Genomic DNA, 18238 nt, shown 5'->3' on the forward strand with positions numbered 1-18238 from the left:
GCATTTTTTACTATTAGTATGACTGAACTTAACACTGATTTCCTTGGTATTTAAATAGTCTTTACAGAATTCTTTTTATATACCACCACTAAGTTGTTCTAGCTACATGTCTCATGGGGTTCACCATTAGTCCTTTTGTTTGATTATTGTAGTATGTCCATTAGAAACATGTCTCATGGGGTTCACCATTGGTCTGTTTGTTGAACATTGCAATATGTCCATTACAAACATGTCTCATGGGGCTCACCATTGGTCCTTTTGTTTGAACATTGCAATATGACCATTAGAAACGGCTCACCATTGGTCCTTTTGTTTGAACATTGCAATATGACCATTAGAAACGGCTCACCATTGGTCCTTTTGTTTGAACATTGCAATATGACCATTAGAAACCCTTTTTGTTATTGACTATGGACATATTTCATAACTGTACTCCATATCCTCCCATCATATATCCCTTGAGACTTAGACCACTTTAAAACCTTCAGATTAATTATTCATTAAACTCATTCAAAATATTCTCTATTAACCATTAATGAACCATCCAAAACATTTCACTTATATTCAAACAAGCTACAACTTCAACTTATTTTTGCCATTTCCTTCATTTATATTCAAACAAGTTACAACTTCAACTTATTTTGCCATTTCCTTTACTTAATTTTGTGGGTATCTTTTTCTTCTTTTCCATATGTATCAAATTTTTCTTAATATATTCCACCATACCAAGTTTTGTAATTTTCTTTTTTATTTATTATACTGTTCAATGTAAATCTGTCCCATATTAAATTAATTTTGTTTTTACCTTATCTAAACAAAAAATTATTAATAAAAAATTAAAATAAAAAATACTTTTCTCTATCTTAGATTTTCCTACTCATTCCTTATGTTTTTAATATTCATTATGTTATTAAATATATTTTTGGACTTTTCTTATACCAATACACGAAAATCATAAATGAATATATTGTTCCTATAACCCAAATAAAAGATACAGAAAAGCATTGTATTATTGTCTGTACCTTGTACATTCTTAATAAAACTATTTGCATAGATGGAAATGAAACATCGACTATAATTGATCTTGATATCGTTTGAATCTGTTGGTGTCACACAGTTTTGCGGATGGAAAGTTCGATAAATTTATCGAAAAATGAGTTTTTAATAGTTTTTGGAGTAGTTTTAATCTGCTGTGTCACACGATATCTGTAGCAGAGTAACAGTCTAGGCTTTCCCATCTCAGTTTTTAAAAGGTTTTGTTTGTTATAAATAGATAGATTGAAAGTAACCGAAAATATTAATAGAAAAGGCCTGAAAAAGAGGGCAGGGGTCAGAGTTCGTCCATGGTTGGTTTTCAGATTTCTCATTCACGTGTGTCGTTCATTCGGTTCTCCCAGCTTTAAATATTTTTAAGACTTCGAACGATGATATTTACCGCACGCTCCGCAAACTCTTGCTTGCCGTAAATATCATTTTTATAATCCTTCAAAATATACTTTGAAAAATTCTTTATCATTTAATATATTCATATTTGTTAAACTCACATGGACAGAACAAGAGTGAAAGATAAATCAGTGAGTACTTATTTTTATTAACATCAGATATACATTTATAGTACAATGTGTGACTCTTGGGTTTCAGATCCCAAGGTCTCTTGGACTTCTTAGTCTTTTCGGCTTCCACACTAACCCTTTAGGATTAGGTGTCCAACATTCCCCCCCTTAATCCGAAGGGTTATGTATGAGTCCAAGAAGAGAGCTGTAATACAAAATGTGCAAAAATGCATGGCAGCACTAGGCTGAATATGCTTTATGAAATGTTGGTAAAAAAGGGCGGTGGTTTAAGGATGACCACCAACACTGGAACGCTTAGTGCAGTTCCCGGAACTCTTCCAAAACTGGCAAGAAACTGAAGTTTTCTGCTAGAGGAAGTGTTCTCAATCTGTGATGGTTTAAGGATGACCAACAACTCTGGAATGCTTAATGCAATTCCTGGAACTCTTCCAAAACTGTCAAGAAGCTGGAGTCTTCTGCTAGAGGAAGTGTTCTCAATTTTGTTCCTGGAATGCTTCCAAAACTGGCAAGAACCTGAAGTCTTCTGCTAGAGGAAGTGTCCCAGATTGCCAACTGAAGGCATGTTTAGGTATCTTTGTCTCTGGCTACAACTCTGAAACTGGTGTGGCAGGTTGTGGCTCAGGCTCGCTTGATGTGGCTTTGAAGCTTGTAGATGACCATCGTTTCCCCCCCTGTCAGATACAATGTGAGAAGATGGAGAAAACTCAACTGCAAGACAGTTCAATACTCTGGAACAAGTTCTGACATGTGTTTGGAATATCTTCTTCGCTGTTGATGCCCATTGCTAAGAAGCGATCCATCCAAGATGAATCTTTGTTCTTGCAGGACGTTTGTTTTTGAAACACCTGTGTGAAGAATGGCTGGTTTTATGACAGTGCTTACATGGATGAAGATCAAAACAGTGATCTTTCAGATGGCCAACTCGGTCACAGTGTTGGCATTTCACGATCTGTTTTTTTTGTTGTTGTTGTTGCTGTTGGTGTTGCTGTGGAAGAGGGGCAGAGTCTGGAACAGCTGAAGCTGAACTGTCATGAGGAGCAGGTGAACTGTCATAAATGAATCCAGCACTCTGAAACTGAATGGGCTTGGCATAGTCTGGAATATGAAAGGACAAGTCCTTGTCATATCCAAGACCAGTTCTGTGCTTGTTGTGGACAAGCTGTTCCCAAGGTCTGATGATGGGCTTGGGAAGTGCAGACTGAGTTTCAACATTTGCATGTAAATCTATTGTTGTATTAGGCACAAAATTTGCAACATTAGTGTCTTGCTGTTTATGGGAGTCTATTTCAATTTTCTGAACAGAAACAGGTTCAGAATGATGACTCCACTGCTGTAATTCTTCTTGTTGTAGCTTTGTTTCTAGTTGCAAAAACTCAATATTTTCCTGTGCATTTTGTAGACATGTCTGAATGTCAGCAATAATGTCTATATTGATTACAATTGCGCTGTCAGTAGAGGATATGATTAGAGTTCTCAGTAACTCTAATATTCTTTCAGGCTTAGCCATTTCTTAAAAATCCTCCAAATCCCACAGAAAAATGTAAGCTGCTAAATATCTTCAAGTTTACACAAGAAAGCCCTGTAGATTAAAAGAAAAAAAAAACAACCAGAGATATCTTAAAACTATGAAAATTATACAAATATCACCGAGCCCAAATCCTTTAATATTTTGAAAAAAATCCTTCGACTGCTGCAAAAAACTATCAGCTGCTAAATACCTTCAATCCATGATCAATGTGCATCATCACTGTTAAATACCTTCTAGATGCAAGCGGCAGGCATAAAAAATTTGTTATGGCCAACCAGACAACTAAGTGGACACCTTCCTCTCTATTGGTCCTTAAATTTGATCTCTGTTCATCTTGCTTTGGAACTCAAAATTTAACATTATTTGAGATAAATTTCTCATTATTTGGGATTGATATCAGGAAAGTACAGTATGGATTTGGCTACAGACGTTTTCATTCCAGAGGATTATGTCAAAAGCCGCTACAGGAGGACAGACGGTAGAACTGAATCACCTTACAGTAATGAACACAAGTCTGAGAGCCCTGTTCATCACATCAATCTCAGTGGGGACTTTGCCTCAAACTTATCTTCGGCTAGATGCACTAGTACTATTTATGATTGCGCAAGCAGAGGAGGATCATGGAGTCTGGAAATCATTATTCTGAATTGTCTCACACCATAAAATTGATTTCATATCCAATGTAGCTTAAGCAAGCAAGAAGAAGGGGGCATCGTCCACTGTGATCCCATTCTCATATTTTTTGACAATTTAATTTATTGAATTCATCAGTTTTACATGAATTTCATACACAGTCCCTTTTAACTTTATGTAAAACCTTTCTTATCTCCAGTTATTGAATGAAGCCAATGGCTCGTTGCGCTATCTTCATCACTTACAATAATATAAAGAAGTATTGGAGCTTCCACCATTCACATAACGCTGCACAGGCAACTGGTGGACATCGAATCGAACCCAGGAACTCTATACTCCCCTCGCTGAAACAATCTCCACGATGCCTGGCTTGATTTCACCGATTTACTTTCAAGATCAGCCCAATTCCGATAGTTTCACAATACACAAATTCATCGGCAGAGAAGAAGCCAAGCTTCTGGATGTGAATACGGTTAATGCAGACCAATTCATCAGTTGCAGAAAATTACGGATTCGATAAAATGAGGTACCAAGCCGGGGACGCCATAGCCATCAGTTGCGAGAGGTATGTTTCATTCCCACATATGCTTCACACTCACATCAGTTTTCAACCAGACCACGTTGATTAGTGAAGAGGATCCCGCTTTTGTAAGAAGCACTAGTTAGAGGACTTGCAGTAACTATACGTATATAAATGTGGATGCAACAAAGATAATGGAGGAAGAGTGGTAATAGGAGCAGGGCACTGTCGATGCTGATGCTTCAAATATTGCACAACCAATGAGTCCAGAGTGGCACGCTCATTGTTTCCAAGGGGCGTTTCTGAGCTTTGATGTGATTCAGGTCAGGTTTCGATGCATAAACAACACTCCAGTGCACAGAACATGATTTAAATAACGAATAGCATATAGAGCGGAGCACAGTCCAAGCAGACATCGCAATAGAACAACCATTTCCATTCCACCATTAAACACCGCATATACAGTTCAAATGCACAGTTTAAATGTAAGAATCATGTGGCACAATTTTAAACATATTAGTCAACAAAGATAGCCACTACCTTCCATGGCAGTCAAGCCAAAAAATACAACGAACAATTATCGCTAGACTGGTATTCTAGCTCACACTGGGAAAATGGCTACGTCGGATTCTAAGATTGCAGACGCATCCGTTTTCTGGTTTAGTTGTATCTCTGCGGAATTCTGAATTCTGTGGACAATGATGAATCGTGCTGATAACGCCTGCGGAATTCTGAATTCTGTGGACAATGATGAATCGTGCTGATAACGCCTGCGGAATTCTGAATTCTGTGGACAATGATGAATCGTGCTGATAACGCTTTGATAAATCTCATGTATTCACGTTTAGTTTGAATGCTATGGTGGTCAGGTGGACGACTTCAAGGAGAATGCACACGTTCAGGCATAAGCGCAGACAATCAATGCGTTTCAGGCAGACAATCAATGCGCAGAGACTAACGTTTCAGGCAGACAATGGCTCAGACGATGGCAGATAACACTTCAAATTATCTTGGCAGACCAGCGTTACAAATTCAGGAATGCGCAAAGGCCATGGTCAGGAATGCATTGCAGTCAGAGATACGTTCTTGCTGGGGCAGAGATGGCAGGTCTGAGCACATAACAGGCCACAAAAAAACAAGTGGCTCTGATACCATGTTAAACTCACATGGACAGAACAAGAGTGAAAGATAAATCAGTGAGTACTTATTTTTATTAACATCATATATACATTTATAGTACAATGTGTGACTCTTGGGTTTCAGATCCCAAGGTCTCTTGGACTGCTCAGTCTTTTCGGCTTCCACACTAACCCTTTAGGATTAGGTGTCCAACAATATTTTCAGTGTTTTACAAAACTTTTTAACATAAAACTTATTTATTTTATAAATTATTTAAATTCTTAGTAATTTATAAGGTGTAATAATAATATTTACTTTCTATATTTGAATTTAGGTTTTTTTAATTTACATTATAAATTTGAGAGTTTTTTATTTTTATTTTTTTGGTAAAAATCGCATAAAAAAATTAAGTGGACAGACCATCTAGTCTGGTTCATCTTCACCACACGATGAAGAACTAGATCATGGTGTTAAATTACATAGATGAAGGAAAATGTTTTCTAACAATTAGAATATAACAACTAGTTTTGACTAAAAAATTATCATTAATTAATAAACAAAATATTAATTTAAATCAAGTATTAGATGGAAATTAGTTGTAAATAAAGAATAAAATTAATTTTATTATTAATATTATTTTATTAGAAACCAAGGTCTAGTAATAATAAGTTCAAACTTAATTATTTTAAACAATACAACTAAAAAAATACTAATAAGAAAATGAAAAAAAATCAAATTTAAATATTCTAAACAATAAAATTAAAAATAGTAATAAGAATATGAAAAAATAAAATACAAATATAAATCACAATAATGAATTAGCTCAATTTTATTATTTAAATAAAATGGAAGAGCTATAGAAAAAAAAAAAAAACTAAAAATATGGTAAAAAAACAATTATGAATGATAAATAAATATGAAATAAATGATTAAAGAAATTCCTATTAAAAAATATAAATAAATAAATAAACAGAAACTTAGGAAGATTGATAGGCCTACTTTCAATTTCCAAGGCCCTATACTTACGGCCATGAAAATGGTCAATCCTTGCAATGACCCTTGCTTCTTCAATGCAAATGTGATGTTTTTTATTTTGCGAGTGTTCTACTAAAGGTTCTACCAAAGCGGAGGGACACCTTCCATGTTTGATTTCAACTACCTCATCATGAATCCTCTGATTGAGTGGTCGATTTCACCAATGTATGAACACATTTCCCGTATTTACGCTTTACCAGGTCCTTCACCGATCTATGGGAGCTTCACATACTATTTAGGGGCCTAAATGCCCAAAGAACCTTATGCTTCTCTTTGTAAATCGATCTTCAAGATGTTTTCTAATTCTATGGCCTTTTGCAGCCTTAAGGAAGACTTCAAGACATTGGCGCCTACTATAACCATTCTTATTAAAAAGCATGAAGATATTGTTCATTCTAATTTTTCTTTTGAAAAACCTAGTAAGAGAAAGAACCATCATCTCTCTTTCTCTTTCAAATAAAAAAGTATGAAGAAATGGAAGTTGTCATCCATTTCACTTTCTATAATAAACATTATGGAACTAAATTGATTGTTAAAATGGTGAATATATATATATATATATATATATTATAATGATAATATTTAATTATATTTTATAATAACAATATTTAATTTTATCCTTCTATTTTTAGTTTTAATATATATTTTTTTTTTTTAACTGTAACGGTTATGGAATTTTATTGAATCTGAAGGAAAAGGAGAGGGGCTTTGCCGAGGCAGCCCTGCTTACAACTTGCTTGTGGTTCTAATACAGCTACTGAAACAAACTATTATGGAGGAGTTTCTATGAAGCTATCCTCATTGATGAAGAGCCGCCCTCTGACCAGTGCGCTTCCTTTGTTTGCCATCAAGTCCGCTTCACTGTTGGAAGTTCTGAGAATGTGATATAATTTGGTGGTTGCAAAGTATGAAAGAACTCTTTTTAGTCTTTCCAGTGTTCTGTTGAGACCTGCATTTCGGAATAACTCTCCGTCCCTCAACTTCTTTATTAGAATCTCCGAGTCTCCAAAGATCTGGATATCCTTGACCCCTTTTGCTCTGGCAATTTGGCAGGCTTTAAGGAGGCTGAGAAGTTCCGCTTGATTGTTGGTCTTCACGCCGAGGCCCCAGTAGAAAAAATCTCTGGAGCGCCCTTCAGGAGAGAAGATGATCCCACCGGCGCCCGAGGGGCCGGGGTTACCTTTAGAAGCCCCGTCAAAGAATATTGTATGAATGATTTGAGCTCTCCACCACTTCTGAAATGTATCATCTGCATCTCTTTTCTTCCAGGTTGGGTGCTCTAGATTAGGTGCAAAGAGAGTTTTCCTGTTTTGCAATGTAAGCTTTCCAATCCAGCGCTTCTCAATCTGCTGTAGAGTTGCATCTTCTTTATAGTACTGTTGCTGCACCGTCTCTAGGAGAAGAGATCTAGCCTTGGATGCTACCTGCAGAGGAGTTAACTGGTGTTCCTTGAAGACCTTCTGGTTGCGGGCCAACCAGATTTTCCAGCAGACGAATTTGGGCAGCGCATTCCAAATTTTATTCCAAATCGATTTTGCTGGATGTGTCGAGGATACCGACGGCTCCATTCAGAAAAGAGCTCCGGAATTGTTATGTGAGCCGGGGAGGTTATATGTAGTTCTTGCAGCGTGTGTTCCCAAACTGCATTTGCAAATTGACAATCGATAAAAAGGTGTTGCACAGTCTCGGCATGGCTTCTACAGAGGGCGCACCAATGGGGGCCGGCAAAACTTCTTTTTGCAAGGTTATCGCCTGTTAAGATCTTATTATGGATCAGGGACCAGGCAAAAAAGTTGATTTTCGGAAGAGCAGTGGGATCCCAGATGTTTTTCCAAAGCGCTGGACTGTGTTTGCTGTTTCCTTTTATTTGATATGCTTTGTATCCTTCCGCTGCAGAGTAATCGCCAGAATGGCCCCATCCCCATCGATCTGTCATTGCTCTGTGGATCGGGGCGGCCTCTTCGAGTTGCTGCATGAAGATGTTCATTTGATGCAATAGGTGGGCTGGTGGTGCAGGGATTGCCCAACCTGCCCAATCGCCTTGCTGGTCCCATTCAGATATGTCGAAGAGGCTTGTCTTCCCGGTAGCAGTTAACCACTCTATTAAACCTGCGATTTCTTCATTTTCCTTTATGGCATCTCGCCCCATTATCCTATCATTCCAGATGCTGGTTTTCTTGCCATTCCCCGGTATTCTGTAGATTTTACTATTGAAAATTTTGCTGCTCTTGAGACAGAGCTTCCACAAAAGAGTGCTGTTGACTGTGTGGTCCAATCGAAGGTTTCTTAACTCATCTCTGGTAGTGTATTTTGAGCGAAGAGTGGCGCTGACAGGGTGACTTGGCTCTTTATGCATTTTCCACAGGATCTTACTGCCTAGAGCAAGGTTAACCAGAGAGGGATCTTTGATTTGGAGACCTCCTTCATCGAGGGGCTTCTTGACTGTTTCCCAGCTGACCAGGTGCAGTTTCTTGTCGTTGCCCCTGCCTCCTTGCCAGAGGAAATTCCTAATAAGAGAGGAGATTTGGTCCATGATGTTTCTGGGAGCAAGCAGAAAGGCAGCTTGGTAAATAATTAAAGAGGAGAGCTGTGATTTGATTAGAACAACCTTACCTCCTTTTGTTAGCCAATGGCCTCCCCATTTCGAGATTTTGGCTTTGAATTTGCAGATTATGTCACTCCACAGCGATCTTTTGTTCACTCCTGAGATTATGGGGAGACCGAGATATCTGATGCTCTCCCATTGTGAATGCCCTTTGAATCCAAGAGTGTTGGCTATGTTAATGAGCTCCTGGTGGTTTGTATTCCAGCTGAAGACTTCGCTTTTGCTTTCATTTACCAGTGCTCCTGAGACTTTGCAGTAGCTCCTAATGACCTTGCCAAAGGCTTTTGCAATTCTGATTGAGGCACCCCCCAGAAGAATCGAATCATCTGCAAATAAAGCATGGTTTATGGGGCTTAATCTGCTGGTGATTTTGAGGCCCGGGATGGAGCCTGACAGTCTTTCATCTTCAAGTTTTCTGCTTAATGCTTCTGCCATTATGATGTAAAGGTAGGGAGAGAGCGGGCATCCCTGCCTGATGCCTCTCTTCGCTTTAAAGAAGTTTGCCGGTCTGCCATTTATGAGAGGAGCTATCCATGGATTGTTCATGCAGGCTTTTAGAAGATTAACAAACTGAATGGAGAAGCCAAAGGACAACAAGACTTTGCTGAGAAATGCTCTATTAACTCTGTCGAACGCGTTTGCCATATCTAGCTTTATTAACATGCCTTTCTCCTTTCTCTGCTGGCTTGTGTGGATGGTCTCTTGAACTTGGATGACGTTGTCGAGGATGTGTCTGCCCTTCACAAAACCTCCTTGAGATGTTGAGATGATTCTAGGGAGCAAGGGCTTCATTCTATTGGTCATCAGCTTTGCCAAGATCTTATAGGAAGCATTACATAAGGAAATTGGCCTGAATCTGGCAAAAGATTCCGGGTTAGATTCCTTGGGGATCAGTGCTAAGTAGGTTGCCACCTACTTTGGCTTTTGACATGAATCCCCTTACCATCCTTTGGAGGTCATATTTTATTATGTCCCAGCAGACTTTGTAGAAGTGAATGGAGAACCCATCCGGTCCGGGGGCCTTGTCAGAGTCCATGGACCAGATGGTTTTGATAATTTCTTCCTCTGTGACAGGTTTACATAACTCTGCATTGTTCTCAGGCGAAATTAAGGAGGGAATGTGATTGAGAAATTCTGCTTCCTCCATTTCTTCACCTTGATCATCCGAGCTGAAGAGATTCTGAAAGTGTTGTTCGGCAGCTTCTTTGACTTGTTGATTGCCCTTGCAGATTTGGCCCGACATTGTCTTTATTTCTGTTATGTGGTTCCTAGACAATCTAGCCCTGTACTGCCGGTGGAAAAAAGAGGTGTTGCGGTCCCCTCCTTTTAGCCACAGGCTCCTTGATTTTAGTCTCCAATATTCTTCCTCGTTTCTGAAGGATTTATAGGCTGCTCTCTGCGCTCTAATTTCCTTTTCCAAGAGGTTTTCATTAATAATTTTGCTTTCCATATTATTTTGCAGGGAATGCAAGGCCTGGACAGCTGCAACTCTTAGAGTGGTGGGGTTGGGCGCTGGCTTCTTGATCCATGCTTTCAAAGCTTTTTTAGTGAGCTTCAGTTTTTGCTCCCAAACAAAGCTTGGGGATCCTGCAATGGGGGTGTTCCAGGATGCTTTCACCGTGTCCATAAAGCCTTCTCTTTCAATCCACTGAGGAGAGAATCGAAAGGGAATGGGGCCCAAGTCTTCTTCATCTTCTAGACAGAGCTGAATTGGCTTGTGATCCGAAGACAATTTGGGCAGGATTTTTGTTGTTATGATTTTCTTGTTCATGAGGAGAGATTGCACTAGAAAGCGGTCGAGCCGAGCAGAGATGTGGTCTGTTCCAGATCTATTATTTGACCAGGTATATAAACCGTGTATTGGGATAAAGTCATGAAGATCCCAAGTCTGAGCGATTTCCTCCACAACACCCACCATAGGGTCCTTGTGATCAGTGCCTCCTCTTTTTTCTTTGGCTTTCAGGACAATATTGAGATCACCCGCGAGGATGATGTTGTTAGGGGCTTCCTGTTCGAGGAAGTCTGCCAAAGACTTCCAACAGTCTCTTTTTTCTGAATAGTTAACTGGAACATAAAGATTGACCAAAGAGATAGTTAACTTACTTGAAGTGTGGGTGAGTTCTGTGTAGATCCAGTGCAAGGTATCATGAGTGTTAATCAGCTGGAATAATTCTCCATTCCAGAGCGTTGCCAGGCCTCCCGAGGATCCCCGAGCGCTGACAGCTATGCCTGAGTTCTTCTTCCATTTTGAGTTTCCGGTTTCTAGCAGGGCTTGTCCTGCTATCTTAGTCTCTTGGAGCATGAGGATATCTGCAGGTTCCGATTTTAGAAGGTCTTTTACTGCTTCGACTTTTGCGGGGCTCCCCAGTCCTCTGCAATTCCAAGAGACTAATTTCATTATTTACCTATGCTTGGGGTGGAACCGCCCTTGGAAGTCCTGGGCCTGTTACTTCTCCCGATTGTCATTTCTATCGTGGATTGGCTCCCTTGGGTTTTGAACCTTTCTGCTTCTTCTTCTCTTTTTTCTTTACGGGATTTCCTTCCTGGTCTTTTGAATGGCCTCTCATAGAGTTCTTCTTCTGAAGACTCAGAGCTTATAGCTGGCTTTTTCTTCGCGATGTCAGCATACGTAGGGCTTGAGGGGCTGCCTTGGTTGGCTTCAGTGTGGATTTCACCTCCTGCCTCTTTGTTTTTTGGTGGGGTTTCCTCAGGATTCTCATAAGCCTGAGCTTTGGTCGGCAGATCTGGTTGCGCCTCCTCAGATCCTTTTTCGTTATCTCCTGTTTCCTGAGCTGGGGTATCTTTGTTCCTGTCACTTGTTGGAGCACTTTTTCCTGTATTATTCTTTGCTTGAGCTGATCTTTGGACTAAGGTCCATTGTTCTCCATTCTGTTTCTCAACCTGTTCCTCTGCTTTCTTCTTACAGTTTTTGGCGAAGTGGCCATAGCCGTGGCAGTGTCTGCATTTAAATGGGAGCTGTTCGTAATCAAGCTCTTGGATGTGAGACCAACCTGCCACCGTGAGCTTGATCGCTTCCGGCAATCCTTCTTCGAGATCCACTTCGACGCAGATGCGCGCACAAGAGTATTGATCTCTTCTTACTGCCTGATCTATATACTTGCCTAGAGCGTTCCCAATGGTCTGGAACGACTTTTGGTTCCAGCAGTGAAGGGGCAGATGGGGAAGTCTTACCCACACCGGTACCGCGGATGGAACGTCTTGAGAGGGATCAAAATCTGGATTCCATTGATTTAGATAGAGTCCCTGCGGCCCCATGAAGTAGGGACCATTTCTGAATATTAGGCTTCTGTCTTCTGAGCATTCAAAGACAAAGACGAAATACCCTTTGCCCACGAAGTAACTCTTCACGCCATTTTTTATGAGAGATTGCCAGTTTCTTTGGGTCCATTCCTCCACAGATTTGGGAGAGGGCCATAGGCCTGTAAACTGGCCAATGAGGCCTTTTTCAGACAGGTTCAGAGCGGCTTTGCAGGTATCCTCCTCTGGCAGGGCAACAGAAGGGATCGATTCCAACCTTTTTATGAATTTTTGCTGGGTCAGTGAAGGTTTCCGAACTGAACCGTTCGCTATCAGATTCTTGAAAGCTGAGACTTCAGGGGGCGGATCCGGTGGGGGAGGAGGGCCCTCAGGGGCCTCCATCTGATTGCAGAGGGAGGGGGGGAGCTGTGCGCTGGGGCGCAGCAGCCAGAACAGGGCGGCGGGCTCAGAACCCTAGCTGCGGGCCGAGCTCTGAAAATCGCGAGTATAATATAAAAAACGTTTTAATATATTAACTTATATTTTATACATTAATTTTTTTTTTCATTTTTATATAATAATTATAAATAAATGAAATTTCAAATATTAATTAACGTACTTTCATAAATTTATTTATTACTCTGACATTAACTTAACTCACTATACAAATTATTAAATTTTTTTTTTCAGAAGAAAAAAGCGATATATGATATATTGAGAAAATATAATGGTCAGAAATACATGAAGGCATGAACCATAGCCGCATGTCCAGAACAGGGACTGCAATAAGGCATAAAGTGGCAAGCAGAGCCACAAACCAAAGAGCCTAAAAAAAGCCGTAGATGGAGGAGAGGCCAGAAGGAGGCCGCGGTGATGACTGTATTACATGTACAGGAATTACAATGAGACAAAAAGAGTCTTGTTCTGAATAGTTAGAGGCAAAGAAGCCGCAAACAGAAAACCATATAGCCGCGTATCAGTAAGGATTAAATGAAGGAAAGTTGCCAGGTGTGTCCAGAAGGGACAGCAGAAGAATCTGTAGCCGCTGGAAACGTCGAACCAGGAAGAAACATTCTTTGAGAATGAGATGGAAAGCCCATCAAGAAGAGCACAGAAAGAAAAGTGCTGCGGGAGCAACGAACTAGTCCTGTGTAGGCATGAGCGCTGCTATTTGAGACAAAACAGAGTTGAGAGGCAGAGTGCAGCCCTGAAAGATGTTCCGGTTTCGCCATTTCCATAGATTCTAACATGTAAGAATGAGAAGAGCATGTCGGACGGGGCATTGAGCGCTCCACCATTCAAAAGCCTCCTGAACTGTGGCAAAGGAACGAAGAGGAAAACCATATGTAAGAGAGAGATCATACCAGATAGAGGAGGAGGCGGGGCAGTCAAAAAACATATGATGATTTGTTTCTGCCGCAACTGTGCAAAAACGACAAACACTTGGACCCTGCCATCCTTTTTTTTGGAGGACTTCCTAGGAGAGGTTCTTATTCGAAAAAAGAAGCCAAGAGAAGAGAATGGATTTAAGAGGGCAGTGAGCTTTCCAGAAACAGGCAGGGAAAGGAGGGGAGGGGAGCGGGGCAGGAAGGGAGAGAGCAGAGTAGAGGCTTTTAACCAGAATAGGGCGGATGGCATTGTCTAAAGACCAAGTCAAGGCATCTGTAGTCCCGATTTTAGAGAAAGCAGAGAGAGAGAAACGGTTGGTGAATGAGAGCCAAAGGGGGCGAAGGAGCGGAGGTAAAGCTAATTGAATATCAGATTTCCAAATGGGCTCCTGTGAGGACCATGCGTGTATGAGTTTGTCCCAGGTGATAAGACCTCTAGCATGGAAAAAGGAGAGCAGAGGTAAAGGAATCATAGATTCAAGGTTATGGAGGGTGCGGTCGATGCCGATGTAAACATTAGAACCAGAAAAGATTGTCCATTTCAGATGCATCAGGAAGAAAGGCTGGAGCTTTCTAAATCAGATCCAAATAGGGGAGCCCGATCAAATGCCAAGAGATGATCTCCTGTACCAGTAAGATAGGGGTTTGCCTTTGAGATATCTCTGTAAAATGAGGGCGCTCCAAGGGCTGGAACCGAAAATGGCTCGATGCAGTGACTTGCAGATAAGCGCCTGACCAAAGAATTTCATGTTAAGAAGGCCCCAACCCCCAGCTTTCTTAGGCTGAGAGATAGAGTCCATAGAGGCTAGGTGATATTTTGACTGATGAGAATGGCCGCCCCACAGAAAATTAGCAGCTATGGATTTCAATTTCTTTGAGATGGAGGCCGGAAGGATAAAGAGATGACCCCAGTAAACCGCAAGCTGTGAGAGGACAGATTGCACCAGTATAAATCTGCCTGCAAGAGAAAGAAGACGAAATTCCCAACCTGCGATTTTTCGGAAGAAACGGTCTAGAAGCCATAGCCAATCTTGACTACGGTATCCCCTTGCTTTCAGTCGGAAACCAAGATAGGTAAAACCATCCTTAATCAGAGCAAGGTGAATACCAAACCGGTTTGCAATCCACTGTGCCAGAGCAGGATTGGAAGCGTTGTGGTATAGCACAGATTTACCCTTGTTGATACAGAGACCCGTAGCCATATGAAACTTATGGAGAATCACAGAGAGGGAGATCCAAGACGACTTGCACAACATTGCAAAAATAAGAACATCGTCCACGAAAAGGTTGTGAGATAGAGAGATGTTTCTGCAAATCTTTACCGGCTTGCATCGACCGTCACTGACAGCAAGATTGATATGGCTGCTGAGAGAATTCATAACCAAAATGAAGAGAATGGGGGATAGCGGGCAGCCCTGACGGAGCCCTCTCTCAGCTCGAAAGAAGGAAGACGGGATGCCATTGATGATGACAGAGAAGGAGACACTTTCAACACACGCCATAATCCAGCTGACGGCCCGGGACCTCAAACCGATTTTGGCAAGGAGGATTCTGAGGAAGCCCCAATCCACACAGTCAAAGGCCTTTTTGAGGTCGATCTTGAGAGCAGCTGCATCAATGTTTTTAGAGGAGATGGAGAACAGGCATTCCGGGCCGTGGCAACTGCGTCCAGGATGAGCCTGTCCTTGAGGAAAGCGTGTTGTTCCTTTGTGATAAAGGAGCAGAGGACTTTCTTCAATCGCTCAACTATAATTTTAGATATGATCTTGTAGAGAGAGTTGCACAGAGCAATGGGCCGGTAATCCCCCAGAGATAAAGACATTTCCTTTTTTGGAATGAGCGCGATGAAGGTGGCCGATAAGGCACTGTTGATGTTCCCGGAGATACGAGAAGAATCCGCCATGTCCAGCAAACCGTTTATGAAGAGATCCTGAAAAAAGGAGAAAAATTCGACCGGCCAGCCATCAGGCCCCGGGCTTCTGTCCCTCTTGAAGCTCTTTAAAGTGTCTTTTATCTCCGCCTCCGAAACCGGCCTGAAAAAGTCATCGTTGCAGCCTCGTCAAACATGATAGGGAGCTGATCCACAGCCCATGACATGTCGTCCAGGTCACAGAATTGTCTTTTGTATTGCTCCTTGAAGAAGCGGGTGGCTTCGGCACAGATGTCCTCGTGGGAGGAGAGAATGACGCCCTCCCCATTTTCGATTTGCCAAATGGAGTTGAAGGTTCTGCGGGCATTTGCAAAGCTGTGAAAGAAGCGAGTATTGCGGTCCCCCTCCCGGAGCCAGGTAGCACGGCTTTTTAGCCGCCAGGACGATTCTTCTTTTTGCAGGAGGGCGTTTTTTTTCTTTTCCAAGGATCTAGGAAGAGATTTATCATCCAGCGATAAACCACTGTTGGGAAAAGAGGAGGAGAGGCGGCAGATTTCACGATCAATCTCGGAGAGGTCCTGTTTGTCCCTTTTTTTTTGTTTTATCTGCCACGCCTTTACAAGAGCCTTTAACCGGTGTATTTTATCCCTGAAGGTAAGAATGAAGGCGTCCTCAGAATTAAGAATGTTAGACCAGCTTGAATGAATGAAGTCGATGAAGGATTGATCTTGGAGGAGGACCGAGTTGAATTTGAAAGAGTAACCCATAGTGGAGGCAGAAGGCGGCCAAGACAAAAATATAGGCATATGATCGGAGGATAGAGCAGCGCCAGTTATAACAGTCGGTTTGCCCCATGAATCGATGATGCTGGATTTTAGGAGAAAGCGGTCGATCCTCTTAGCGATATAAGCAGAGCCAGATCTGCCATTTGACCATGTAGGAACCATAATATCGGGGGCGATATCCACCATATCCCTTCTGAGCATTTCCCATCTCATTTTGTGGGCCATGCCGTCCACAGCATTTCCCTGTCCCCAGCATTCTTCAGAGCTGAGAGTCATGTTGAAATCACCTGCAATTAACAGTGATTTTAAATCTAGAAGATCAGAGCAGAAAAGAGAGTTCCAGAAAGGGATTTTGTTTCGATAGGGAGCGTAGACATTTATGAGATTGAGGGTCTGAGAACGGCCCCTGATCGAAGCATGGATTAGGATCCCTGCACAACACCGAAAAGCCTTTGCTTTGATTTTTTGAGGGTCCCATAAGACCGCCAGTCCCCCTGACAGGTCGTCTGCATTGGTGGCGGCCATATACCAAGAAGGGAACATTTTTCTGAAGTAGAGCAAGGAGACCGAACTGGAATGCATAGTCTCCTGGATGAAAATGATGTGTGGGCGGGCAGAGGCTAGAGTATCCTTTAGTGCCAAGAATTTTGGGGAGGCACCCAGTCCCCTGATGTTATAGGAAGCCAGGAAGGTCATTTGGAGGATTGACCAGCCAGACTTGCTCTAAGGGGCTGTGGATCTGTGGCTTCCAGAATAGGAACATCGATGAGAGGGAGGTTTAGAACGCCCAGGTCGGAAGCTATGGTTCGGCCACGAAAATGTTGACTTCCACCCCTTTGTTTTTTCCTAACAGTGATGTTTTTTGCTGAATCAGGACTGATGGAAGGGAAGGAGGGCCGATGAGTGGTGAGCGGCTCAAGAGCCGGAGGGTAGCAGTGTAGAAGGCGGTCAATGTCACTGTCGAAAGTGTTGTTCGGGGAGCCTGTAGGAGAGTTGCAGGGGGTTGGAGTCGGCTGTGGCTCGGTTTCTTTCTGCAGGGAGGGTGAATGGGCTGGAGAGGGCGTGGAAGACGTTATGAGAATGGGGTGCGAACCCACAACAAAATCAGCCCTGTCCATCATTAGCGGGGAGGGGACGACAGGTTCTTCAAACTGAGAAGGAACAGGCGGACTGTTGAAGGCAGCAGCATCTTTGTGGCCTTTGAAATCCAGCGGCCTGTTCTGAGGAGCCTCCTGTATGCTTGGAAGATCTGAAGATTTAAAAGAGAGCTGAGTGCCGGCTAAGCTGACGTCCCCAGAATGAGAACCAGAGCCAGGGGGTTTCGGCCTTTGCGTCGGGAAAGAGAAAGGCTTTAGACGACGGTATTTACAGTCTTTGTTGATATGACCCGTTCGGTGGCAGTTGGAGCATCGAAATGGAATCCCCCAGAAATCTAGCCGCTGATAAATCGATGATCCCTCCCAGGAGATTTCAATCTGTTCTGGGTAAGCCCCCTTGTAGGGCTTTTCAATGAGGATCCAAGCGATTCTTTTGTCCCGTTCTCCCCTGACCCAGGGATCCACATAGATGAATTTCCCGATCGCATTGCCGATTATGGCCATGATCTCCGGAGTCCAGAGCTCCAGAGGGAGATTAGGCATCTTTACCCAAATCATACTGTGGGAGGGGGTGTTTTTGAGAGGATCGAAGCCAAGATACCACCGTGACAGAGACAAGAAACTTCTGCCAGAGACCCATGGTTTGCTGAGGACCAGGTGAAGGTCAGATTCCTTTTGGAAATGAAAAGAGAACCAATCCTTCATGAGACGGGAGACTATGGGGGAATAGCCTATAATTGGGGACCAGGATGTTGAGATCCACTGCCGCATAAGCTCCTCATTCATTTCAGGAAAGAACCACTTCCCCACCAGAGCATATTTCTGC

This window comes from Pinus tabuliformis, chromosome 1_1 (assembly GCF_031772625.1).
Source record: "Pinus tabuliformis cultivar Carrire ecotype Pingquan chromosome 1_1, CPIR1, whole genome shotgun sequence".
Lineage (NCBI taxonomy): Eukaryota > Viridiplantae > Streptophyta > Pinopsida > Pinales > Pinaceae > Pinus > Pinus tabuliformis.